This window comes from Excalfactoria chinensis, chromosome 3 (assembly GCF_039878825.1).
Source record: "Excalfactoria chinensis isolate bCotChi1 chromosome 3, bCotChi1.hap2, whole genome shotgun sequence".
Lineage (NCBI taxonomy): Eukaryota > Metazoa > Chordata > Aves > Galliformes > Phasianidae > Excalfactoria > Excalfactoria chinensis.
In genome coordinates, this window is record NC_092827.1 from 80,873,040 (window position 1) to 80,900,811 (window position 27,772).

General features: G+C 45.3%; 1 long non-coding RNA gene across 2 annotated transcripts; it reads left to right on the plus strand.

The window, feature by feature from the left end:
* Nucleotides 1–527: 527 nt before the first annotated feature.
* On the plus strand, nucleotides 528–27,749 carry LOC140250117 (uncharacterized). 2 transcript variants are annotated; one of them, XR_011903112.1, is made up of 4 exons: nucleotides 528–662; nucleotides 22,721–22,992; nucleotides 26,439–26,538; nucleotides 26,904–27,748. It is a non-coding gene; the product is annotated as an uncharacterized lncRNA (long non-coding RNA). The 2 variants fall into 2 exon arrangements; XR_011903111.1 differs by lacking the exon at nucleotides 22,721–22,992 and having other exon boundaries at nucleotides 544–662; nucleotides 26,904–27,749.
* The last annotated feature ends 23 nt before the right edge of the window (nucleotides 27,750–27,772 follow it).

Here is a 27,772-nt window from a genome sequence, read left to right on the forward strand (position 1 = left end):
TCAGCACTGCTCTCTATGGAATCGCAACGCATGCAAACTGTGTGCACGTATCCCTATGTGTCCGGCCTCGAGCCCGTATTAAACCAGCCACACCTCACCCCATCGGCCAACACAGAGCTCCCCCTGCAACCCCGCTCTCCCAGCGCCTGCGGAGCAAAGGAGCGCCGCCAGCCAGGAGCTCCCGCAGCTACATCCGTAGAGATTTGCAGTGGTCCCAGCATCTCCACAGAGCGGCGGACAGAGCCCGGGCAGCGGCCTCGGTGCTTTCCCCTCCCGGTCGCTGCTTCAGCGCTCCCCTAAGCCTGTTAGGGACACACTCTCATGTCCTGAAATGTGCAAGCAGATAATTGTTGGCGCTCTATCTTTGTGTGAGGAGGCCAGGGTGTAAATGGCTTTTAATGACTGCAGCTGCTGGCTGCAAACTGTCAATGGGATCGCCTAATGCCGAGCCCGGACTCGGAGGGCGCAGCGCTGCAACCACCGGGCATGCTCAACCCCCAACCCCCGCGGCCCCCAGGGCGCAGCGGCGCGGAGCTGCGCGGAGCGCGGGGCCGCGTGGGGCTGCGCGCACAGCAGGCGCGGCCGGAGGCGGCGGGAGCGCGGCGAAGGATGGGGCTGGGCAGAGACTGCCCTCTCGGCTGGGAAAATCCTTTCCGGATCCTGTAAGTTTCCTACGGGTGGACGGAGGTCCCACGGGGGACCGTCCCGGGGGTGCAGAATAGGGCCCCGGCCCTTCCCCTCCCCGCGGCACCGGGGCTGGGGGTGCGGGGGGTGGCAGGCGTGGTGCCCCCTCGGCGCTGCCGGCCGCCGTCTGCAGTCACCCTGATCCCACATGATTAATTGTTTTAGCTGCTAGAATGACATGTGGCTCTGCAGGGCAGGGACACATCCCCTCCTCCCCCCCCCCCCCCCCCCCCCCCGTTTCCCCCCCTTCCCTTTTCCTCCCCCCCAAAAAAAGAGAGAAAAAAACCCCGAAAAACAAAAACCCACCTCCCCCTCAATAAGCCGGGACGAGCCTGTGCTGTCTATCGAAGGGAGCCCAGCGAAGTTGTGTGTGCCGGGCCGCCGACCTGAAGGACTTTTCCGGGGAGAGGAAAGGAAGCAGAGAGGGAAGCTCTTTTATTTCACCGCTTGTTTTGATGGCAGCTCCCGTGAGGCTGCGATTTTCTGCTGCCTCGTTGGTGCCCCTACATCCCGGATCGGGAGGGACTTCGCCGCCGCTCGCAGGGGCCGCTCACTCCACTCCGGGAAGGAGCGGGGGTCCGTGGGGTCGAGGCAGCGGCGGGCGGAGAGCGTGGATACGGGGAGGGAGAGGTGGGGGGAAGAAGAGGAGAGAGGGGCAGGGGATGGAGGAGCCACGGCGTTCGCCCGGCCCGGTTTTATGATTATTATTTTCATGAGGATGTAATTGATTTTTTTTGTCATTCTGCAGTGGTAAGGGCTGACAGATCAGAATAGCTGCCGTCTTGACAAACGCGTGTGTCCTCCTGCTTCCTTTCCTCTCTTTCTCTCTTTCTTCCTTTCTCTCTCCCTTCTGCCCCGATTTCCCGAGATAAATGAATGCGCATTTGATGGGTGTGTAAGATGTGGCCCATTCGGCTCCCGTAACTCAATCCTGTTGATGCAATGTGTGCTGAACCGGTTGTGCTCAGCGACATGTGGGCAAGGGAATTTTTTTTTTTTTTCTTTAACGGTTTGGATTGGCTTAAGAAGCCGAGGGGGGGATTTTATGGCTGCTCCCAAGCAGCGCCGCAGCTCCCAAGTTAAACTTTTGTGCACCCCCCAACCCCCCCTCCCGCCTCCCCCCTCACCGCTTCACACACATACATTTCGTCCTGCGGGAACACAGCCGCTGCGGGAGGAAAGCACGAGGTACCCATTTCGATTTATTTTTCAAGGAGGGGGAAAGGAGCGCGGCTCGCGGCACGGAGTGGGTTTGGGAGCCTCACACCGCGCTCCGCCGCCCCCAACACCGCCCGTTACCTGCGCGCAGAGCAGCACCGCTCCCAGCGCAGCCCAACTCCTCTCGGTGCCGCGCTATCAGCAAGGGACACTTGATTGACTGATCTAGGTATGATACTCGTGCTGGGCGTCTAAATTAAATATTAAGTGAAATACTTAGCTCTAATTAGAAATCGTAACCTAGCAATGAAAACTTGGAGAAATGCATCGCGGGGGGAGGAGGGGACAGCCTTAAGTGCGGCGCCGAGGAGCGGAGAGGTGCTGTGTACCGAGGGTGACATGTTCGCAGCGAGAGGCAACGCGGCGGTGATTGACGCATCATTAGAGCCGTCGGGCTGCTCCTAATAATTCTGCCACACACACACACACACACAAAGAAAAAAAAAAAAAAAAAAAAAGAGGAAAAGCGTGGATCCTCGCAGACAAGTTATTTATTTATCAGCGCATTAAACATAATTAGACTGGAGGAGAAAGAAAAAAAAAGAGGAGGCGTGAGTAGTGTGCCGCCGGTTCCAAGGTTCCAACGAGCACACGTCCGGAGCACAGCGAGCAGAGAGCGCCGGGCTGCGAGGCCGATTGCTTTCCCACCCGGCTCTGTCGCCCTGGGGCATACAGCCGCGCAGTTGCCCCAACTTTCTCCTTCAGTGCAAAGTTCCCGGTGCGATGGAAAATGTGAATATTTTATCAGTCTCTTGTGGTGACCCTCATTAGGTGGGCATCCTGCTAAGGCCCCGGCGTTCCGAGCAAGCTGCCCAATCAGAGCATTTGCACGCCTTGTTAGCGCTGCTTAATGAAGCTTCCCCGTGCACTCAAAGAAAGGCCCCCTCGATGTAGATTTACCTTATGTCAACTCGTTACTTCTAATGAATCGCATCAAAATTCTTCCCTGAATGAGGCCGCGCCGCCCGGACCGGGATCCCCTCCCCGCCTCGCGGAGCCCACCCCTGCCCGGGCCGCAACCACCGAGGAAACGCGGAGGGGAAGGGGCCAGAGGGGGGACCGAGGATGCGGTTCCGTTGTCCCGTGGGGAGCAGCCCGACCCCGGCCTCGGCTCCGGGCGAGGGCAGCGGTGCTGAGGTTCCGCTGCGGGCAGGTGGAGGTTCGCTCTTCGCCGGTAATATCCAGCCCAGCTCCCCGTCCCTCCGGGCTGGCATTTTAAAATCAATTAGTATTTTCGGTTCTCGAGGTGAATGATTCAAACAAATGTTTGGGAGACCCTGAGGGAGAATAGGGCCGTGACAAAAGGTTTGATTGGCTTTATTTCCGCACCTCCTCCCCCCCCCCAAAAAAAAAACAACAAAACAACAAAGGCGCCGGGCCGAGAGAACAATCCGCTACATCAGGGCACGTTCAATTAAATGAAAGTCATTAGCTTCGCCGTGAAAGCACTACCTTTAAAATCAGATGGGGCGGGAGGAGAGGGGGGTGGGGGGGGCGATAATGGTGGCAGGAGGATTTAACGCCCCCTCCCCCTATGCACACAAAGCCCTCCAAAAAGAAGGGAGAGAGGGGAAAAAAAAAAACAACAACCAAGCAACATTTCAGCCTTTGGAAATTTGTGCTCGGTCTAAACAATAGGAAGCCCATAATGCAGATTATAACACTCACTGACTCGAATCCATTATCTGCCCTCCACACTGTCTATATATTGATTTCCATATACTTTCTATTGCTCTCGATGACTGAGCAAAGCTCCGGTTAAGAGCTAGACAACACGCAGGAGCGCTGCTTGAACTGCATCTCCCCGTTCGGAGCCGGAGCCGGTTGTAAACACGAAAAGCTGCCGCTTCCCCGCCGCAGCCGTCAACAAGCACTGCACGCACAGACACCCACCGCAGCGCGCACGGCCGCCTCTCCCTCCCTCGCATCGCCCGAGGGCATCCCGGGGATGGGGATCCCTGCCCCTCTCGGGTCGCTCGATCCCGAGCTGCCTGAGACGGGCAGGGATCTCCATCCCCGACCCCGGGAGGGCAGAGGCGTGGGCCCGGCACCTGCGTGTGGCCCTCAGCCCGCAGCAGCCCCTTCCCCCGGGCGCAGCTCTGAAAGCTGCAGAGCTGAACTTTGGCGAGGCGGGACGCTCTGCGGACGGTAAGTTTGATATTTGGATTAAGCTCACTTCCTCGCCTCCTCTTTGTGTGTGTGTGTGTGTGCGTGTGTGCGAGCTCCGCTGCGAGTGACCGTAGCAGAGGGAGAAGCACCGAGAGCACGGCACAGATTTGGGGGAAAGGGCTCTGACGGGGGTGAGGATATGAACCCCGGGCTGCAGCCGTGTGTACGTCTGTCTGCCTGCTTGCAGCCTTCACCCCAGGGCACCGCTCTGGGCAGGAAAGTGCTCATAGCGTTCAAGTGTCCGGAAAGAAGCTGAAATTTGGGAGATCGTGTGTCTGGGCGAGGGGGAGGCCAAGCGGGATTGCCGCTATACGGCCACCGAGTGATTCCCTCCGATATGCTGGGGACATCATCCGGGACAGCGTCTGAAATGGTCACATCTCCCTCCTCCCCGCTCTGACTTTAATGGAGAGTGTTAATTTGTTTCGAGGCAGTGCGCCGCACTGATAAGTCCTCCCCAGCCGATATGCTGAAGTTTAAATACCAGCAGGTGCAAATGTGCTCTACTTAAGGCTCTGCTCTACAAATAATGCCGAAATTCGAGAGCGAGAGAAGTTGGCCTTTGTATTGGGATTTAGAAAAGGGAAATGGCACCGTGCATAGCCAACTGTTTACTAGGAAAAAAAATTAAACAAAAAAACCAACAACAACAAAATAACACAACCCCCTCCTCCTTCCCCTCCCCCCAAAAAAAACCCTCCACAAAACCAACAAATCCCAACCCCTGAAAGAAGTACTAAATTCTTCTTAATGATGCCGAAGGTGAAGTTGTTTCATATCGGACAAAATGGGCATTATTCTTTGTCATGTAAATTCCCGTTCACTTGACCTCAGGTTAAGGGATAATGGTCATTCGGAGCTCACACTAAAACTTATTTAAATCAGAGCTGAAGAATCATTTCGCGCAATCCGCGTAATGAAGTGAAGAGGACTTAGAGAGCCTCAACCAGAAAACACGAGGTAGGAACATGGACTTTAAATAAATGGGATTTTCTGTAAAACTCCAAGATTAGAACTTTAAAAAATCTAGATTATTTAAAGAAAGAAAAAAAAAAAAAAAAGAAAAAAGAAAGTTATACTCGCTGGACTTCATGAGAACTGTACGTAATTTCGCATAACAAGATTAAAAGAAAGGAAAAGATGAGCCGAAGGAGCTTGGAGACACGAAAGACCTCCCAAGTAACATTTACCGTGATGCATATTGAAACTGAGAAATGAAATGAGGAGATATTTAACAACTGTGTAAAACAGAGATGGAGGTTTGCTGGAGAAGGCGCAACTGTAGCGCAGTTTCGTTCGATAGATGAGCTTGTGGAGCGGAGCGCCGGGATGCGTTGTTTTGATCCAGAATGAGAGCGTTAGCGCAGATCCGGGGAGGCTGATGCACACGAATACATCTGTATGCCCTCGTTTATAAATCGGAGGGTGCACGTGGGGGGAGATCGGAGCGTCCGCTCTTTCCAAAGCGAAGCTGAAAAAATATCCCATAGGTGAGGTGCTGGGCTGAGGGAGGTTTAATATTTAGGCGCGAGAGATTATTGGAAATCAAATAAAAATTCGAGGCGCACTGACCCATTAGGGGATTTAGCGCTGAGGAGGGAGAGATTTTCCAGGGCTTTTGTCGCTAATGTTTCAATGCTGGGCGCTAACTTTAAGAAAAGTGTCAGTAGAATAACAAATTGAGGGCATGAAAGGCCACGGAGAGAAAGCAGGCAAGGATGCTCTTGACTTCTTAGCAGTTGCTTAGAAAGGATCTCGAGCTTAATATGGGGACTCAATCAGCGCAGAGCACAAAGCTGGGAGAGGGGGAGAGGAAAGTTGGGCTCAGCACGTGCACTCCGCTCAAGTCGCTTGAGTGAGCACTGAAGGAGGAACCGCGCGGCGCGGAGCCCCCGCGGGCTGCGCCCTCCGCCCGCAGCCCCCGGCACGGGGCTGAGGCCGGCTCCGCGCAACCCCCCCCCGCCCGCAGCTCAAAGCAGTGCAGCGCCCCGCCGCCCGCTCCCCTCCGGGGGGGCAGTGCCCGCTTCGAGGTGAGGCCGGGGGCGGCCGCGGGGCTCGGGGCTGAGCGGCGGCGGTGCCGTGTGCCCCTCCTGCACGCCGCTCGGCCGTCGAGACGGACCCGCAGATTACGCGTAATGTACCCCCCCCTGGGCAGAGCGCAGCGGTTTTGTTAAAGGACTCCGTTATCAAACTCGGTCCTTCCGTAAGAAACGGACGGTTTTAAAGCCCGGTTGTAAAGATTTTTAACAGCTTAGCGAATCTCGCAGATAAGGGAAATGTGGGAGACGCAGCCAGGACATCAGCCCTTAATGGGCTCCTTCAGCGGCGAGGGGAGCTCCATTCTGTTCTCCGCGCGCATTATGCTGCCGACAGAATCCGATATATACTCTGTTTAATCTCGCTCCGTGACAGAGCTGTTTAAGTGTATACCATGCCTACATGCTTTGTATCGAGACCAAAAGGATGCATTGTTGAAAGAAAACTATTCAAAATCTTTCATCTGATAGAAACGATCCAGCAACTGTGAGGCAGCTCCAGCACAATGCTTCTGTCTACATAATAGGTATCTCATAAAAATACGGCGTGTCACCGCAACAGAAAAGTTAAAAGTCTTAAATGTATCCATCTTATATATTGCGGGAAGTCAATAATATTCTAACCTCGCCTGCACCCCGCCATTAAATGGTACGCGGCACTTTAAAACCGAGGGCATTGTGCTTGAAATCCCAGCCCCTGGCAGGGAAAGAGGGGAGCAAGGTGAGCTGAGCGGGGACCATTACGGATGTAATGACCTCGGGGTAAATATTCATTAGGAAGAGGAGATTCCTCTCCTAATGCCCACTCTATTTTCTCAGGAATGCAATATCGCTGAGCCTGATGCAGTACCGAGCCCCAAGGTTTAAAAGGAGACCGTTTCCGAGTGCTCTGCCTTTAGTTTAGGGGGGATTTTTTCCCCCCAGACACTTTCCCCAAGCGGGACGAAAACGCCAAGGACTAGTTTGAAAAAGAAATAAATCACTCTTCTCGTTTTATTGGGGTTCCCGAAATCTCACGGGGTCACGGGCGAGATTGGAGCCATTTCATTTCCACCTACGAGGCACGACACCCTCGGAGGCCCCGTATTTCTTTTCCCCTACTAAAACAAAAAGGGAAACTAGGTGCGTTTCCCTCCTGCACGGGGGTGAAGCTGCAAGCCGAGGTGACGCGGGGTGCTTCTGGCTCCGGGAGTGCCGCCTCCCCTCTGTCCCCGCTGCGGGCGCTGCCGTCGGCGCGGCCCCGCCGTGTACGGCTGCCAAGGGGCGCGGCGCCCGCCGTGACCTTCAGGGAGCGCATCTCAGCCGTCGAACAGCGAAAGAAACGCTTCCCCGCTCTCGCGGGCGCCATGTTCGAGCCGGGAGCGGTCGGGCTGGGCGGGGGAAGGGCGGCCTGGCAGTTGGACACGGCGGTGAGCTCGGGCTGGACGTGTTCCGACGGTCCCGCAAAAGGCAGAAGTGCGGTGGGATTTGGGATCGCTCCCTGCGGGGAATGAGCTTTGTAATATCGGTGCTTGATCCCATGGGACCCCACGAAGCATTCCCTCCCGACCTGGAGGAGAACAGGGTGCCTGGGGGGCTGCCACGGGGGCTTCTTTTTCTTTTCCTTTTTTTTTTTAAACATGAAAAATCCCCAACTTTTGTAGATGGCCATATGAGGCCGAAGCCACAGTGCGCTCCCAGCGGGGACACGAAGTCAGCCAGAGCCGCTCCTCCAGGGGCCCTCAGGGCCGGTGCTGTCCCGAAGGTCCCAGCTCCCCCGCGGACTGCGGAACAAAGACGGGTCGGCCCAGCCCCACCCTGCGCATCTCTGTAATATCGGGCTTTTCCTCCTTTCCCCCCCCTTTGCCCTGTTTTCCAGCCTGCAGTTACTGAAGGTCAGATGGGGAGGTCATGGCTCTGCATCCCCTATAAATAGATTTTGATATTTAGACAGCTATTGCTACTCAATATTAACTTACAGGATAATGGCGAGAGATACCGTATGCACTGAACCTGTTATTCACGAGTGAGCAGCATCTGTCGAATACAATTCTCGTCTTTTCGCCCTGTTTGGCCATAGTGCAATCAATAGGGTGAAGGACGTCTTGCGGCTGGGGTGGGGACAGCAAGTGGGGCGCCGGCAGAGAGTGCAACACTGACACCACAAAAAGGCTTCGGAGGGCTGAGGTCAAGAGCCAGGTGGGCACGGAGGGGCTCCGAGAGGGGAGAAGAACCGAAGCGGGAACGTCTGGCAGGGAGCTGCCAGCAGCGCAGCTCTGCTTTTATTCTGGAACTGGAAAATACGATCAGTGGTGCTGGGGTGGAAGGGTCTCCCCTCCGCACATCCACAGCCCCATTTTCTTGGTTCTGGCTTTAAGAATGGTGGCTTCAAGGTAGTTTCGAAACAGACACTTAGAGCTCACCTCTCATCCTCCCGTTGTTCAAGGGAAGGAGAGGCACTCAGCTCTGCGGAGCGAGCAGTAGAAATTTGATTTCCATTTCCCAGAGCATCTTCTCCTTACTGACCCGAGATCCTCTCTGTCTTCTGCCACCTGCAAGAGCTTTTTTTTTCCTTTTTTTTTTTTTTTTTTTTTTTTTTTTTTTTTCTTCTTGGCGCAAAATTAAAGTGAAATTCACGCCCGTGACTCCCGTTGAGGCTTTAAGGCAAACAGCCGCACGCCGGGACGCGCTGAGTGGAGCCCCCCCGCAGCCACGTCCGCCGGTACAGCTCCGAGTGTCACCGCCGGGGCAACGGCTGCGATCGGAGGGAGCAGCGGGACAGTCCGAAAGCTGCGCTCCGTGCCTATGGGCAGAAAAGCTCCGCTCCAGCGGCGAGAGCTCAGCTTTGGGAAGAAGTATGCAGACGAAACTGCTGTGGCAGGACGGGAAAAAGAGCTCGTCCTCCTGCCCGCATCCCGTTAGCTGGGCACTGGGGGTTCGTGAAGCAGGGAGTTTTTGCTCTCGTGTGAAGCTCGTGGTTAAAAACGGCAGCGTGAGGAAGGGGAAAGAGAAGGGCGGTGGTTTCATTGAGTCCATAGAGCTCTGAAACGAAGTGGGCGAGGTGCGATTCTCCCCTTTCGCTCGTTCGTGGGGTCGCATCTAGTGGTTGTGAACGTATGCCTCTGTTTGCTGGGGATGTCCTTTCAGAAAAGGGATTATTACAAAGAAAGAGACACCAAAGAGGCAGCTTTCAGACTCCTCGACACTCTAAACCCTGTGATTTAACAACCAACCCGAGCAGCAAAGAAACAAACTTTGTGTCCAACTTCCCCGACGTTTCTCTAAGCGAGAGTCCGGCCAGGCAGCCGCGGGCTCTGTGTCTCCGGGGAACTGAGCGGCCACCGGCACCGGGGTGCAGCGGGAGGCAGCAGATACTGCTGAGCCGCGATGAGTGCCCTCCGAGGGGCGGGAGCGCAGGTGCCAAGAGCCCGACCGGAGGAGCAAACGCGACTATTCCGGGTGGTTTCTTGGACAGCCGAGGGCAGGGTGCACCGGCTTCCTCCGGCGCTTCATCCCTGCCGGCGAGGTCTGTGCGCTGGGCTCGACAAACGACCCCCAGCCCGACCCGAGGGCTGCAGTGTAAGGATGTTCCCTTCCCACCCCCGTCTCAGGGCTTTTCTTGTCCTGATGTAGTTCGTCCTGCTTAGCGCGAGCCGCTAAGGAAGTTGTCCCCGTAAGTGAAATCAGAGTTTTAGTGAGGTGCAGTGCCCATATATTTTTAACCACGGTGATTACTAAATTAATAGCAGGCCCTAAGACAGATGTCAAAACGTCTTGATAATGTTTATCTGTGAATAATTGAGAAGGTGGTAAGACGCATTATCTGATTGTATAATGAAATATGTATGAGGAACAGCTGTTTGCAATAGTCATCTCCCGTTGTTTCATTAGCCTAGAGCCTCCTCTTGAAAGAGGCGCTTCCCTGAAGCTGGCCATTCAGCGTCGGCCACCTCCAAGAGCGGCTGCGGCCGGGGTTGTGCCCACTGAAGCCGCAGCTGCGACGGGGAGCCCGGGGCTGCCCCTACTCCTTCCCCGGGGCCGCCTCGTGTTTTCTCGTTCCGAGGGAGGGAGGGAGCACGAGTGGGGCCCGAAGATTTCTTGCCGCGTAACCTCAAGCTAAAAAGGGTGTCCCGGGAGGAAGGTTCTGAGCTGCTCACCTTGGAAGAGCAGCAAACTGCTATTTATGAAGATTTCATACCGAGCAGCGACAGCCTTCTTGGCTGCTTAGTGTTGACATAAACTTCCAGACGTTGAGCATATGCTGTTGCCCAGCATTGTTTATGTGTGCTACCAGATGTTGCTTTGCATCCTATTGTCTGGAGACAATGTTTAGTTCAGGTTAAAATATCTTTACTTAAACTGCTCAGTTGGCCATTGTGTGAGCATTAGTGAAGTGTCATGGAGAGGTAATGGGAAGTCCGGGGAGGTTAGCGCTCCGAGCGTGCCCGGGAGGTCCCTAGTTCATGGTGGGGTTACAGCCACCACTGTCATCTTTTGTTTTCCCTCCTGAGAGAACCCTTGTCCTTCCTCTAAAAGGATGTGCCCTGTTCTCTTTCCCTTCTGAGCTTTCTCCTCCGGTTTCAAGAAGGGGCCCGATGTTTGTTTTTCTATTCCCCTAAATCGCCCGAAAGAGGAAAGGAAAGAATCTTTCTGCGTCACCGCCACCCCGGGCCGGGCGGAGCGGGGCGGCCCCACGCCTCTGCTCAGGGGCTGCTGGCGCCGGGGGGAAATCGGCTGCGGCCGCGGAGTTCACGCTCCAAGCGGGTCAGCGACTGCCACCCCGCAAAACACTCAGCGCGCCCGCCGGCGGCGCGACCTAGGCTTCTAGGCCGGGCTGGAGGGAGGGACGGCGGCCGCAGCCCGGTGGGTCGAACCGTTCGCCGGCAGCCCCTGCCGGAGGGAAAGTGGCTCGCTTGGAGCTTTTTCTTCCCTTTAACCCCGCGGCTTAGGCTGACCGCTGCAGCTGACCTGTGGCCAGACTTTTGCTCTAGGAGAGAGAGGGAAAAAAAATGCTATAGACTTTAATCGGATTTCTTCCCAAACACTCCTGGTATGTTGTTGTTATACATCTATATGGAGATCATTATTTATAAATGAGCGAGTACGATCAGTCCCAAAGACTTTAAGAGCTCGGATTTGTGTCATTAAGTTGAGGGCAGGGTACAGGACTTAGTGGGGAGGTGGAGGTGCCAGCCAGGGGTGGCCAGTGGAAGATCACTTACCCCCTCTCTTTCCCTTTTTGCCTCCCTGTAACTCAAGAACAACCCCCCCCCACCCCCCACCTCTGGGGCCAGGGAAGGTGGCAGCCACCATACCCAGGGCTCTGTGGTGGGGCAAGGCTGGTGTCCACCGACCCACTGGTACAGGCTAGGGTCTGCATGGAGCCTGGAGGCTGTGTGTCACGCAGCCACAGGCTGTTTTCTTGTATTGCAGCCCCGCCTCACACAATGGAGACATATTTTCCTGTAAACCAGGTGCTCTACTAAGAGCGGAGAATATGTGAGAGCATTTCCACAGGTTTTATAGGTTGAGATAAACCCTACCCCCTCTGTTCTGACATTGGTAAAGGCGCTTCAGGATATGGTTAACATCTAACATCTAAATGCCCAAATTAAGCAAAAAGCCACATTGTGTATTTTCAGCATCAGGAACAGGGGTTTTGCAAAGCGATGTGCTGTATAATGTAGACGTATTTGTGTTATTTCTAGCATTTTTTGCTTGTGCATAATCCCTTATGCCTTTTATTATAATCCTACACATTACAGTTAATCTGTAATGATACTGCTTCAGTGGGACCTGTTGCACACAGTGATGGTAATTTGTAACCTTGGTAACAGTTTTAAATAAAGATTATAACAATGATGTCAACTGTTTTATTCACCATATCGTAAATGTGGTCTCAGTGTTATTATGCCTATCGAGGACAGAGTTTAAGAAACAGTTATGAGGTTCCACTTATTATAACGTGAGCTATCACTTCTTAGCTTGTCCTTAGTAAACACAATCTTGATTCTAAATAGTAGGAAGATTTTCAAACTGCCAAGGACTCTGTAAACTTTAATTTTCTGAATGAGGGGGATATTGTTATGAATTAGGGTTATCAGGATCCAAGTACCCTTACCAAGAACATTTTCGTCTTCCAGAGAAATATCTCAGAATAAGTACTACTTAGACACCCTAATGAATAATGCTAACACCGACTCTACCATTAGCCTTCTGCACAAGCTCTCACCTCTATTAAAGCTTATAGAAAATGTTCACGGGCTGAAAGCAAAATTAAATGTAATTGCTTTTATTTACCTATTGCTTTTATATAATTAAAATATTTTAAGTTACATTTATTAAATAGCATCCACTTCGATTATTACCTGCCATATATATGAATCCATTTTTGCTTATTAATGACACCAGTATTAGCTATTAAAATATGTATATATGCATATATGTATCACATATATTGTATTTGCCAAGATATGTTTCACTTTTCATTAACAAAAATATTCCCGTGGAAGATCCTCTGAAGCATGTTTTTCATGTACACTTACTAGCAATCACAGTTGTCAAGAATTAGATATGCACAGATCGCAAATGGAAAGGAAATATGAGATGCCAAATGAAATATACAGTAGAATTGGAGCATAACTGTTTTTCCTCCTTAAAATAAAAAAATGTACAGAGTGGAGAACTGAGCTATTAAGCTTACTTAAAAGATGGCTTTGTTGGTTTAATTATACTGTAGTTATTTTATAAATATGTTTCAAAGGAAGCTTGCCATATTGAATGTCAATGAAGCCTGTAAAGAAAGGACTCACAAAAGCTAATGCATACCAACTACCAAATTTTTGTAATTAGCTTTCCTATTTATTACAAACTAAAGGAACCTATTAACAGACAAGAATTTCTATTTAGCTAGCATTACAGTGTTTAGCCTTTAAAATAAAAAAGGACAAAAAATGATCTTCCCCCCTCCCTGTCCCAGAACTTTCTATTTAGAAAGATGAACGTATTAAAGAGAACTCCTTATAACAGAAACTATGATTATTTATTATTACCATCTGTACAGATCCAAATTGTGCACTGTTTTATTTAGGCAAAACTTCCATTCTTTCCAAAGGCAAAGACCCATCTGATTAAGAGCTTCAGAGATTTTGCATGTATTTCAACAGCTGCATTTCAGGGACTTGAAGGTACAGTACAGTGTAGATTGGCTTTGGGCTGATCCATGCCTGCAGGATCAAGACCAGAGGCCAGAGGGCCTGATCCAAAGCCGTCGGGTGCTTTCCTAACACAATCAGTAGCTTACACCAAGTTTGGGGTGTGGATAGCAGCTTTCAAGCCTAAGACCAAGGAAGGAAGGACTAAAAGTTGAAACCATTAGACTAAGAAGGCTTCAAACCAGAAGTTTCATTTTGGTATTTTTTACTAGATCAGCATATTTACTTATGTGCTGCCTATTTATTCAAGAATTAAGGGAATACTTCTTGGTGTAGAATTCTTTTCAAATCCCCTGTTAGAAAGTGTATTTTTTGTCTGTTTTGAAAATGACTGTGTACATATATAATACATCTCAGAATTTCTTAAGAGCATTAATTGTACTATTGCATAACATAGATTAAACATCACGTATTTAAAGTAAATAAGCTTTTCCGTGTTTCTGATTGAACTACACATTTATATGTAAAAGGAGAAACTTTTTGGAGCTCTCATATTTATGGCGAGGTAACAAACTGATACATTTTTTCCCCTTTGTTGCACCTGACACAGTCCTTGTCTCCTCAGCATATCGCTACTTGAGATGCCATTGTGTCTACTCAAACTGACAGAGAGATTCAAAACAAGACTAACGGAAGCTGCACAACTGCTATAGAGCTTCTGTATGATGGATGCTGTCAAATGCCTGTTTTGCCTCAAAGATTACTTCAGTTTTCAAAGAATCAGGGAGAGAGGGCAGGGAGCAGTTTGGGAAAGTTCATGCAGTGCTGAGTACAACTCATTGATTTAATGTTTGTTTTCTGATTCTCATTGTTCATCTATAAAACAAGCTTTACATTTAATTTAATAAAGGGTTCAGATTGACAACAAAGGATCAAATTTGATTTTGAGTTTACACGAATAGAGTGAAGACTCTTACAAAGAAATTTTGTTGTTGAAACACCCTGCCCAAGAAAGGAAGGTTCGCCCGTATTCCATCTACATGTTCTGTAAGTAGAAGAAATTTGTTCTGTTCAAAGATTTAAACTCCTGGGTTTTAGGATGTCATTGTAGGATTGATCCTTATATATTTAATGGGAATATACGGTAAGAAATTTAACAGAAACTGTTCTACAAGCTGTTTATCTTAATACATAGGAAATATTTTGAATAAAGGAATCTCTGTATGACCCTGTTTATGTTACTGCTTTTCACTAATGAAAACAAAATTGATCTGAAATTTGCATGAGTGTGGCATCTGGGGATATCAGTCTCATGAAATCCAAATGATGCAGTCTGTTTCTGATTTTACTAAGATAAATTAGAATTTGGGAGGAAGAATCTCATGGAAAATTAAATACGAAAGTCTGAGTTTCTGAAATTTTAAGAACTCTCACTTTTCCTCAGAGATATATTCTGAGTCAGAGACCTTCACTTTAGTTTATTATCATTGAAGAGCAGTGGTTCAAGAGGCAGCGGACAGACAGATTGAAAAGAAGCCTGAAGGAATCTTCACGTTGTCTCTCAAATATCATAACATTCACAATGAGAGCCTTTTCCACGTCAACATGTCAAAAATCACAATGAAGCTGATCCATAGATGTACAAATGAGATGCTCCTCGACAGACCAGAGAAATCTTTCGCTTACATGTACCTAGTATGCTAGACAGCTACCATTAGAAGTTTCACAGCAGATAAGCTTTCATTTGGGTCAACATTTTTGCCTACCAGCCCTGAACTGATTAAAGTAAAACTCCTGTTGGACTTCTACTCCAACAGGCAAATAGATTTAAAGGAGAAAGGCAAATAGATTTAAAGGAGTAATGGTAATAATGCAATAGACTGAATGTCAGATGAAACTCAAACGTGAAAAAAGAGCAATGGAAGAAAAAGTGATGTGATGAATCATTCCTTTGTTAAAACTGTCCCTTTAATACAAAGCAGAATATGAATGTTTGAACAAAAATGCTTAAATCACTGTGTTCTCAGCAAGGCTTTCTCTTTTTCACTTTAAACCATCCATAGTCTTTTGTTGCCATATACTATATGCAACAGAGCAATTTTGAAAAGATTCATCTATCAAGTTTAACAACTTTCTGGTGGAACTTCAGAGAGGTTTATTGCTTATTCATGTGGAAGTGAGTACACCCAACTTGTTTTGCCTGGTTTTGCTACTTTTGCTGGTTTGGAAGGCAGTTCTGGTAGCTGCAAATGGCTTCTCAAGTGACATTTGCTGACATTCAGTGGTGTATATTTATCACCATTCTTCACCTCACTTCTATACATGTAATCCATTTTATTTTGTTCTTCATAGTAACCTCCTTTTCATTGTCCATGCCCTGAAAATGATAAATGGCAAAGTGGTGTATTTCCCTAGCTGCACTAAAATGTCACTGTGAAAAATCTTTAATGGACTAAGTGTAGCTTTCAGGTTATAACTTGTCAAGTTATGGAGAAATTCTAGAGTTTCTCCTTAATCCACAGTTCTTTGGAACCACACCACTGCAGGCAGAGCCTAATTATAAGTTACACCAGTCAGAGCGGGACAAAAAGAAATGAGGTAGAAACCATTTGGCCAAGGCTAATTTTATGCCTTCTTTCTGTCTTTGTGCTTTGTTACCTGATTTCCACTACTTAGGTTAATACTATATGTGTTTTACATGTTATTTTAAAGACTTTGTTTATAACTGCAACGTTGAATGTATTTATACTATTTCTGCACCAAAGATGACAAGAAAAACACAAATCCCTTTGTGCTGGCCAAAGAAATGATATACACTAAGAAACAGCCTCTGATGGCACCTTTGATTAAAATGAACAATAACTGACAATCATTAGGTGAGAGGAAATACTAATAGTACCCTCTTCTAGACCAGATCCTGAAATAGAGGAAGAATGACTGACTTTAAGGCAGACTCAGAAATACAACCCACCTGCCCCAGACTGCTTTCATGTTTCTGTTCCTTTTCAAGTAGTTCACAATTATCTTGTTCCAATGTAATTCTTAAACCCACAAAATATATGTGTAAGGTTTTGAAAAGATTAACTTCAAATCTGAATGCAGATGCTACTTTAGAGTCACTTTTCCTTTGTTTTCCCTGCCTTTACAATGAAGACACATCTTCTTACTTCTCCAAACTAGGGAGGTTTAAAAAGAAACCTGCTTCCCCTTTCTATTATCCTAAAGTGTCATCCTCAGATTTTTCCTCATTTGAGAGCTACAGAGTGCAAAAAGAATATAGTACTAGAACAACAACATACGTTTGCAGCAAATGGTGATTGGTGCATTTCACCTGACAGAGAATCTTCTCTTTATTTATTTATTCATTTATTTTTGGTTTTTGATGCTGAGGGACAACCGCACTGGTTTAGTTCTTCCTATGAAGTAGAAAGTGTCTGAAATTATTTTGTTTTGATTTCTCTGCTACTTATGTATTAGTGTTGCTTTCTTTATCAGTGAGGACAAGAGGTCTCACATTCTGGAGTACCAAACAGAATGAAGTTCTTTATTTGACTTCTTATCAAGAGCCAGGGTGCAAGATCTTTAGGTTAGAATCTGCTTTGCTCTTTTTCCATTCACTGTACCAACTTCTACCCCATTACAAACATATTGTTCCATGTTGTGCACACTTATAACCATTCAGATTCCACAGGACCCACATTTCACTCTTAGGAGTTGAGTGATCAAATACTTTGTGATGATTTTCTTCAGGATATGACCTGAAATCACTATGCCTACAAAATACACTGAAGAAAAGGTTATTTTCTGACTACCTTAAAATCATGCCAGTCTTAGGAAAGAGTGTGTTGCTTGTTCATCAGCTGTTCTGACAAATATCTTCAAGGCAAATGAACTATATAAGCTTAGAGCACCCTATAACATGTTCTATAACATAGCATGCTATAACATGTAGCATGTCCTGCTACCACTTGATCAGCCTGGTTTGAGGTCTAAGTAGCCTTGAGACACTCTACTGCCTTTCATACATTTAGGAGTGTAAATTTGGCCACTGGCTGGGGCCAGGACATGGCTCTGAGAGGCACTGCCTTCAGAAAGCAGGAGGTAACTGCCCACTATCCACAAGGCCCATTCAACCTTCATTTTACATTTTAGAGATACTCTGAAAAGTCTCTGGGTCTGAGGAAGCCAATTGACATCTAGCGTTCATGCAGAAGTTGACAGTATTCTGCCTATTTTATAGCATGTTGTTGTAAGGATATTCTCTGCTATTTATTTAGTTTGACCATTTATGGCCTTTGAAACCACCTTCCGGATGACACAGGGTACAGTTCAGCTTTGAAAAGGAAAAAAATGGAAATAAATCAGCTTCCTCAAAGGCTTATTTACAGAAGAAATACTGCTGTTTGTGGCTTGTTTTTCATGGAAGATATGATTTATACTACTGTTTTCACTTACGAAGAGTGAACCCTTCTTTGTTAGCATGAAAAAGGGATGGTGTATTCAGAGATCTACAGTTCAAGTTGCACACAGAGATAGTTGGCTGATTCAGATTTAGCAATCTAACATCAGTGGGACTAGACTGGATATTGTATTATACCTTTTATCATTCTTTTTATTCTTGTGTCTATATACAATAATTCATCTGAAAAAAAAACCAAAACAACCAAAACAAAAACACACATTTTTATTTTTTTTTTTTTTTTTTCCAGCTGGTGTAGTCTACTTGATGAAATACTTCTTAGTAAATATGGTTTAGAAAGGGTCAAAGCTAAACTGGAAAAATAAAGATTCAATCTGGTCTATTCAAGAACACTTGGCCAGCACCTAATTTTACTTCATTTCAGAGGGAAGAGAGTGAAGACGTCAACACATGGCCAGAGCAATTTTGCTTGAACACGGGTAGATTTCTGTGTGAACATTTAAGGGTGTTGCAGCCCCTTTCCTGCCTCCTTCCTAGGTCACAGGCTAAGCTGGAGCCAGGACTCTGCTCCACTCCCTGTGTGCTTTATAGGTGTAATCATCCCTGTGTAAATCCCTTTGTGGGTCTGGGCTTGGGTGTTTTTGAAAATCCCACCCACATGGGATACCCGTAGGTCAAATGAAAAATTGCATAAGCTATTAACTAAAGCTATAGCTTATAAAAGTTATCCACAAGAAAGGTACACAGGTTAGTGCTGCTCCAGGGCATCCTTAAATCACACTTCAGCAAGTTATAAAGTTATCTTTGGAGAGCAATCATACCAAATTGTCAGCCCTGTAAGATGGGTTTACGTGTCTCTGACATGTCAGTTGTCGTCTTTGCCACTTCGTTGCGGCTACAGTGTTTCAGCAAGAGGTAACCACCGCTGTTCCACTGCCTGAAAATCCACAGATCTTTCCTCTGTAAACATTTCTTCAGTGCTTACGCTGGGTATTTCCCCATCACAGGTTGGCATCTCTGAATTCATCTACGTGTTTGCTTAACTCTCGCTCACAGGTCAGTGCCTGTTTGTCTTTTTGTTTTTTTCTCTTTTAAATCTCAGTTTACAAAGCAGGAGGTTCACGGGCAAACCCTTTTTCTACAACAGCTTCTATAGTTCATTGGGTTTTTATGCCATGTAAAAGGAGTGGATTTTTTTTCTTTTTTTGTTTGGTTTTATTTGTTTGTTTCTGAAGAAGTAATAAGGGTCACCATCCTGCCCTCTGGAGACGCATTTACAGAGCTGCTATTTCAGCAAATGATACTTCGCGTATTCTTTGAAGATGTCACAGAGGTAGTATAGTCATACTCTTGTGAACTATTCACAGAGTATCCAGCATTTGAATTGAATATGACTCAGCTGCTCTGTGGGTTAAAAATGCAACCTCTTTTAGACTGGCAGTCAGTGAAAGAAGCTGAAGTGGAGCTACGAAAGGGAGAAAACACACCTTCAGTGCTGCCATTTTGGTACTGCTTTGGTGTTCTAAGCTGTTAGCAACTTAGGCTGGCAGAAAGGGAAGATCTGCTTCATCACATTTTTTTAAATAAAAACAAAAGATTTCTAGAGTGCTTCTGTCTTTGGAGTATTCCATTCACATTAGTGCTTGGTTAACTATTAGGGAAATATTCTAAAAGCTGTAATTTTATCACTTTTGGAAATTCCTACTTGTTTCTTTTCTCTCATTACAACACAGTAAAACTTACTAAAACCCCATACCATCTCCCTAATTCCATGCTTTATTTTCCTCTGTTCTCTCTACTGTACTTTCTTATGATTTACTTTACTTATCTCTTTGCTCACACAGGCCTACTGCCATCTCCTTCATGTCTTCATAGAATCACAGAATACTTGGGATAGAAGGGACATTAAAAACCATCTAGTTCCAAACTTGCTGCCATGGGCAAAGGCACTTCTCAGTAGACCAGGTTGGCCAAAGCCCCATCCAGTCTGGCCTGGAACACCTCCAGGGATGGGGCATCCACAGCTTCCTGGGGCAGCCTATGCCACTGTCTCACCACCCCACTGTGAACAGCTAATCTAAATCTGTCCTATTCTGATTTAAAGCCATTAATCCTTGTCTTATCACTATGATCCTTTATAAAGAGTCCCTCCACATCTTTCTTTCAGGCTCCCTTTGGGTGCAGTGAGGCTGCAATGAGGTCTCTCTGGAACCTTCTCTTCTACAGACTGAGTAACCCCAACTCTCTCAACCAGTCTCCACAGGAAAGGTGCTCCAGCCATCTGAGCATCCTCATGGCCTTCTCTGGAACAGCTCCAACAGGTCCATGTCCTTCTTATGCTGAGGGGCCCCAGAACAGAACGCAGTGCTGCAGGTGTCCAAGATTTGGTACAGCTTGTTCCTAGTAGTCATCAGATCCCATCGTTAGTTGTCAGATTCATCATTAGCTCTCTTCAGGTATTTGGTCATGATTTACTCTGAACCTGTCTGTCGCCTTTAGACTATAAATATTTTACAAGATAAAATATGTCTGATCTCGCAGTTAACAGATTGTAGAGTTCAGAGTAGAATCAAGTGAGACTAATTAAAGACACACCATGAAACATCACAGGATTTCACTGGTGTTCCAGTCCTTTCCCTGCAGCAAATCCAGCCCTTTTAGAAAGTTTCAGAAGATAAACCAGCACAAAAAAAAAAAAAAAAAAAAAAAAAAAAAGGGGGGGGGGGAGGTGGGGAGGGGGGAGAGAGAGGGGAGGTGGTGGGGGAGAAAGAGACTGCATACTATCTCACCAACATAACATACAGGTTACTCAGGTTCAGATTCCTAACCTGCTGTCTCTCCAGCTAGAGATGAATGTGCCAATTCATCCACAGACTGATAATTATCCTAGGGCAGGCTGCACTCCACAGCTCCTGCTACGGATGATCTACTTCTTATAAAAACATATTCTTCAGAGTCGTTATTTGAATTTACATCCCCTCATATTGGGTGAGCATCCTCTCAACCACGCTGTAGAACTGCACAGAAACAAAGGTACACTTTCTAATGAAAATTCATTTTGTTGAAATATTCCCAATCAGCTCTAATTTGGAAACCCCAGCTGAGCTCCTGCTGTGAGACACATATCGTAAGAGACAGATCTTGCTGTGAAGGGCTGGCGGGTTGGAGAGAGGAAGGCTGAGAAGAAAAGCACAATAGAAAGGTGAAATGACTTCCTTAGAATCATGCAGTGGGTCAGTGGCAGTTTTAGGTCTTACCAGTGCCAACCATGGCCCGTGTTACCCCTCACATCCCAAGCTTACAGAAAGGCTATACTTTCCCCTGGCCATCTTTTCATTAACTAGATTATTCATGCATGTAGTAGAGTAATGCATGAGTGCACAAGTTCAGCAATTTTGAACCTTACTGCTTATGAGGCATCATGTACATACACGGCACCATCAAAACTTTGAGGTAGCAGATAACAACTATGTCACAACAAAATGCTGAAATTGCAGACCCTGGTGCACTGAAGCAATCAAGGGGACAAGGAAAATCGAGTGTTTCTTCAAACTAAAGCGTGTCAGCTGCTCTGAGCATGGTAAGAAATATCGCCCATGTTTCACAGTTAGGAAAACCTAGTACAAACTGACACCTCTGAATCTATAATATGATTCCTTATTTAAAATTAAACTTTTCCCTCAGAAGCTTCCCTGTGTCCCGAAAACTCTGAGGATTTTAATTCTGAGAGCAACCTTTTGGTCTTCTACTCCCATATTAAGTAGGAACAGCTTAGGGACAACTTATCATATTTTAATAATAGTGTAACATTGTATTTTATGTATTTTTGCCAAGAGAAACCAAAATTTGCCTCTGAGGACAGCTGGTTCATTACTGAGGAAAAGGATGCTTATGGCAAGGCTGAGGTTAGCGATTTTAATTTGCCATTTTTGTGGGAATATCATTCTACTTCTGCAGAAATCCCTTTCTCTTCATTGTTTTTAAAAAGCAAAAGTACTTAAATAAGGCTTTACATTTTATTACCCCAGAACACATTTAATTTTGTTTGACTAGATCATGTCGGTATGTTAATAAAATAATTGTTATTCCAAACATGCTTTCTGAACTTCAATAGCAAAGTGAAGTTTATACATTTAATCAAATCTTTTCAGTAATTCCAATGGAAAATGCAGAAGTGCTTTCCATCAATATTTCCTCAACTTTTAAAATGAATACACATTGCCCAAGTTCTCATTCTTGTGGATCTATTTTCTATCAGTAGTTTTAACTTTCTGTATGAATGTTAGTGAAGACTGAAAAGGAAAAAAATAAACACAAAAACTGATGTCACACAGGCAAACATTCTTGCCAGAAGTGCTTTCCAGATATCTGATCAAAGAGAGGAAGAGTCTTGCACTTTATCAAGGCATGAGTTGTAAGGTGCATCATGAGACCAGTCTTCATTTTCAGAACCATGCAGTGTTTTCTTAGGAATATTTTGGGTGTACTGAGAAACAACCACCACTTCTGAGGTTGGCCTCTTATGTTTGGTCCCTCTGTCTGAATGGATCTGGACTTAAGCATTGTTTGATTCCTTCAGAGAGTTTTATAGCGGAAAAATATATAAAAAAAAGGGGGGGGGGGGGGGGGGGGGAAATTGTAAGAACCTTTTCTGCAGTGCTAGGTTATTTGGAAATCAGATAAGGAACTGTGCTGTGAGAACCACATGTGAAGTGCAAACATAAACAGAAGAAAGCTGTGGGATAGCTCGGTGCAAGCAAGGGCAGAAGCTCTGGGGAACAGTAGAGGTGCTGAAGGGGCACCTGGAGACACAGCACAGAGAGAATGTGAAATGATAGGAGCCAGTCGGGGAGGAACTGTGGAAAAGACACAGAAGCAGGCAATTGTAAAGAGCCTGTAAGACCAACTGGGAATTAAAAGACTGTACAAGGCTCCTTGTTGCTCTTAACTCAGCTAATTCTCCAGATACCATCCTGGGAAAATGACTGAGGGGAATATGCAGAATGTGGTTTGTGTTCTCCTTGTGTATTTATTACTAAACTCTATACATTTTCTTCAAGCAACCTACTCCAGTAGTTACTGCTCAGGGATGTGGCCATGAAAGAGCAACTACAGATGAGCTCTTGGTGGGTAGTGTTGATGCCAGAGAGGTGAAGGCTCTGCCCTACAGCTCAACAGCATCGTATCTGTGGTTTGTATCAAGAGTGACCGTGAACCAACACACCCCTTGGAAGAACTGCTGTCCTCAGGAAATGTGAGTGGGGCCCAAGGAGGATACTTAAAGGATCTCCACAGGAAGAAGAGATTCAGATGTGAATATTCTCATATACTGGTGGACACTTTTTACCAAATTGGTTTTATTATAACTAATAATAGAAAAAGAGGTAAAAAAGAAAATGTAAAGTCACCCTAGAGTCACAGTGCTTTTATGTATTTGCTAAGATGATCTTAGCTGGAAATCTCATTTGAGATAAGACATTCTTCTTCTCAGTGGTGTGTCTCCTGATAGGTAATTATAGGAATAGGAATAAGATGATCTCACTCTTAAGAAACTGGCCCATGTAAAATGTAATCCACCAGATGAACCATATTTAAAAATGCTGTAGAACTGCTGATGGGATCATGAAATTCCTACTACCACATACTGAGCATCAGATATGCTTATTTAATATAGAAGTCACCATTTCCAATGTATTTATTCTCAATCTTTACTGTATATTCAGAGTACCTAAGGTAATTTTTCTACTTTGAAAACTCTGTGGGCAAAGTTACATGGATGTATATATATTTCCCTTATAGGGGAAAGTGGCAGTGGGACAAAACCTGTTCTCCCAGTCAAGAAGTAAAGCAGCACTGCAGTACTACATGGTCACAGCTGATAGCCCTTGTGCTGTAAATCCATATCAATTCAACTAAGTCCAAACCCTTGTGAATACTAAATTCACACTAGTGTAACTGAGAGTAGACTTGGGCTTCTTTTTGAACTCCCTGTAGTCCAACATGAAAAAAAAACCAGCAGGGTTTAACCTTTACACTTTTCTCTGACCTTTAAATAGTACTTTGGATTATACGTGCCCTTGTTAATCTGAAGCCACTTGCAAACATAACTGGCATTCCTTTTTTTTTTTTTTTTTTTTTTTTTTTTTTTAGAAGTATACCTTACATCCATTACAGAACAGGTTGACAACTGAAAAGTCTGGATCATGCTCATCGTGCCTTTATCACCTTTTCAAGTGATGCTCAACTTTGCAAACAATTGTTTATAATTAGCAGCAATGCCAGCAGTAGTTTGTGTCAAAGTGCATTACTTAGGTAGTGGCCAGATGTAGATCTAAATCCTTTGAGATACAAACTCAGACACTGACTGAAGCTCCCACTTTTGCATGAATCCTGTGTTAATGTAGAACTCTATGAGAACAGATATTTTAGTACCACTTCCCACAGGAGGTGAGGAGAAATTCTCCCACCAACACTACAAGCTAATCGGAATATATTTTTCTTCTTCAGCTTTTGTTTCTTTCAAACTACTCACATCTCTGCTTTGCAAGCACTTTCACATATTCTACCCCTATTTATCTTCAGTTTGGTCTATTCAATCCAAAATACAGGTGCAAATGACATAAAATGAACCAACAATTGATCTTGGACAACATTTTACTGCTCACATACTTGCAAGAGTTTAATTAGCATTAGAATTGTCTATTTCTTGGTATAAATAAAATAGTCTAAAATTGATGATTAATATTTCCCCTTTTAGTTCACACAATGATTGCAAAGTATCTTGCCATTCACATGGAAATGTGCCTTCTAAGTGCGTTTATCCCTAATGGAAAAATGTCATGGGCAGAGCACAAATTTATGAGAGGATGTGTATTTTTAAGAACTAACTATTAAGAACTCTATGTTTAGCATTCAGATGAAAAATTTTCCTGCTGGAAATGTTATGGCAACACTGAGACACTCACGCACCATCCCACACATTCAAGCTTCTCTTCCGGTAGAAAAATACAAGGCTTAGAAATAACCACAAATTTCCAAAGAAGAGTTTTGCATAGAAATGTAAAATTCTGGAAATTAGGTACACAAGCTAACACAGCAGAAGCATTCAGGGTGAGTCAGTGTAAGAAACCCTATTATAGCTTTAGAAAATTAGATATCTGGGAGTTGTTTCCCTGCACGGTTTTAGCAGGACCTGGCAGACATTGATCCTCATCAACTTTTATGGAAACAGTGGGTTCAGAAGCAGAGAGCAGACACTGGAGGGTCTTGTGATGTTGCTGGTGAGAGGCATCCACATTTCAGATAGGATACATATTCATTTAACTGTTTGGAAAAGACTTTATTTATTTATTTTTTTTTAAGATCTCCTTTTCTCCTGCTATTGTATGTTGGAGAATACTGAAATCTCCTGAGGGGAGTCAGATCTGTGAAATTTGTCAGTTGATAAGACAGAACATTCGGTAAATAAATGAATTACCATACTGACGTCCTTTATTGAGGCAGTGCTTAAGTTAAATACTAAGAACATAAGCATTTAACAATATTACTTTAAATTCAAAATGCCTTGAAAGGACTGAGGTTGAATTTGCAAATGTAATCAAGAACAAAATGTGTGCCTGGGATTACATGTCACTGTTCAGGATGTTTTGACACAACACATTTAGAACATACCTTCCCTGTGACTGAAATGATTAAAATAGATTTTAGTTATCTATGGCTGAAAACAGAGTCAGTCCAGTTGTTGGTTAATTTGTTCTCTGCATCATAGTCAGCAGTAGCTGACATGCTCGCTTGTGTATCAGTGTGGAGGCCAGCTGCTTAAGGCTAAAGTGCCATTGTGGCACTAGTGTGATTAATCCTATTAGCAGCAAAGGGAATATAGGCATGGATAAATTGTAGAACGGTCAGAACTGACAAAACAGTCTAAATTCTCACTTCCAGAGATGATCCGTGAAGCTATTTTAGTCATACCTATTGCATGATCATACCGATATCATCAAAGCTTCCATCCTCTTAGATCCTCTCACAGGCACCAAAATCTCACTAACTTTTCAACATGTCTCCAGAAAGAGACACTCAGATAATTATTGGATATATACTCAAATCCACTTGAAAATCATCCCTCTTTAGTTACAAAATACCGGTACTAAAATAACAAATATAAAGGCACACAAGAAGCTGCTTGCCCCTGTGGTTAGGACCCAAAAGGTTTTATTCTAGAAATTCAATATAAATTACAACCACAGAGTACTGTTCCCTGAAAACAATGTAAAAACACTTCAAGACAAGAACACTAACTTGTCAAGCACTGCTCAGGAAGGTAAACTTACCTGTTACTAACAGAAGTTTCACTTTCTCAGGACAGCACATTCATGGATTAAATAATCTGCCTGTCCATCTAGGCCAGTCAAATAACAGAAACAAAAAGATTATTAATTTTGGCAGTGCAGTGATAGTAATAGAGCATCCATGGAAGCCATGTTGTTTCATGCTCTACAGCAAGCTTGACGTAACAGGGATGGGGCAGAGAGAGGGAATTTGGTTACTGTAGTTTTGAAATTCTGGTTGCATTGATGATGACATCAACCTCTGTTGTCACTTGCTAGTGATTATGTATTCCCTCTATTAATTACTAATTATGGCTGGTTTAAAACTATGTGAAGATGCAACCTACCGGAAAAGAAAATGAGCACTGACATGTTGAGGGCTCAGCTAAATGATATTTTGGCTTCTGTCTCCTTAGTTCCAGATCTTAATGTTGATCTGTTGTCATTTTAGTTTCATCAGATGAAACAATAAGATGGCCAAAAGAAGGTGCTTCTTCCCACAGCCTCCAAGGACTGCTACAAGATGCATGAGACAACTGACAAGAGATAAGGTAAGGTTAGAAATGCACTATGGTGGCATGAAAAACAGAGAATTTAACTTTATTTTATTTATTTATTTTTTTTCCAGTTGAAACTTGGGAAAATAATTGCTACTTTCTAACACTAGGAACTGGTGAGATAGATGGGGTGACATTCTCCCCTTTACCTTCAGGCATAATTTAAGCCAAAGATGGCCCTAAAAACATTTTTTATAGTCAACAGAAGACCTTCTGGTTATTTCAGAGAGAGAGAGAGAGAGGAAGCTTTCTTTAATGCTAGCTAATAAGAAAACACATTGCATCACCTTGTGGAAAACTGGCAGCTAAGATACACTGATGTTTTCTGCATAAAACTCTTTATTATATTTTTTTCACAGAATGGAGGTTCCTCACACACTGTTGCTATCTTAACACTTTGGCGTAGCCAAGAGTAGCACTGTGCACCAGATCCAGCAAGAAATTCAGGTGCTTAAGTCCTGAGGCACTGTGCATTTGAAAGCTTCATGTAGGAAAAGAAATTAGAGTCCGAAACACTCAGAACCCAGGTAAAATTCAGAGACAACACTGCAGCTGGTTGCACCAGGACAAAAAGCTCTGTCACCAAATTCTGTCAGAGTTTTAATGTTGGCCCTGATCTGAGGAGTGTGATCTGAAAGGAGCATCTTGGTGCCAACCACCCAGGTGAGGCGGACGGACTGCTCTCCTCTGCAAAGGTCTCGGTGGAAGGAAGGTCTGAGGAAGGAGGGAGGTAAGGAGGAGATCTGTTGTCCCCTGACAAGCATGACTTCTCCATCTCAGTGGTAGCAAGTACTCCAGGAATATTCAGGTTGAACATGGATAAACTTTATCTTGCTTCAGTCTCTGCTATTCCAGCCTTTATGTCCACTTCTGCACAGATGAAGAATATATGGCTTGCTGTACAAAAGAGAGAAATCAATAATGCTGAGGTTTGGTAACCAGATTCTGCCTTCCCCTATGCTTCTCTAAAAAAAGGAAAAAGGAAAAATAAGAAAGAGACCTACAATTCAATAGTGAGGTAAGACTTGTCTTATCCACTTATAAACAGTGAAACCCAAGTATATTCCAGAAAAATTACTTCAGAAGACACCACTCCATACATAAAGAGCTACACGAGTAAATTTTAGATGTGGAAGTACCAGATCTCAAAGCTTGGAATTTAAAACTGCAAAGTGCACAGAAATAAAACCCTTATGGAGATGCTGAAATGTCTAATTCATTATTATTT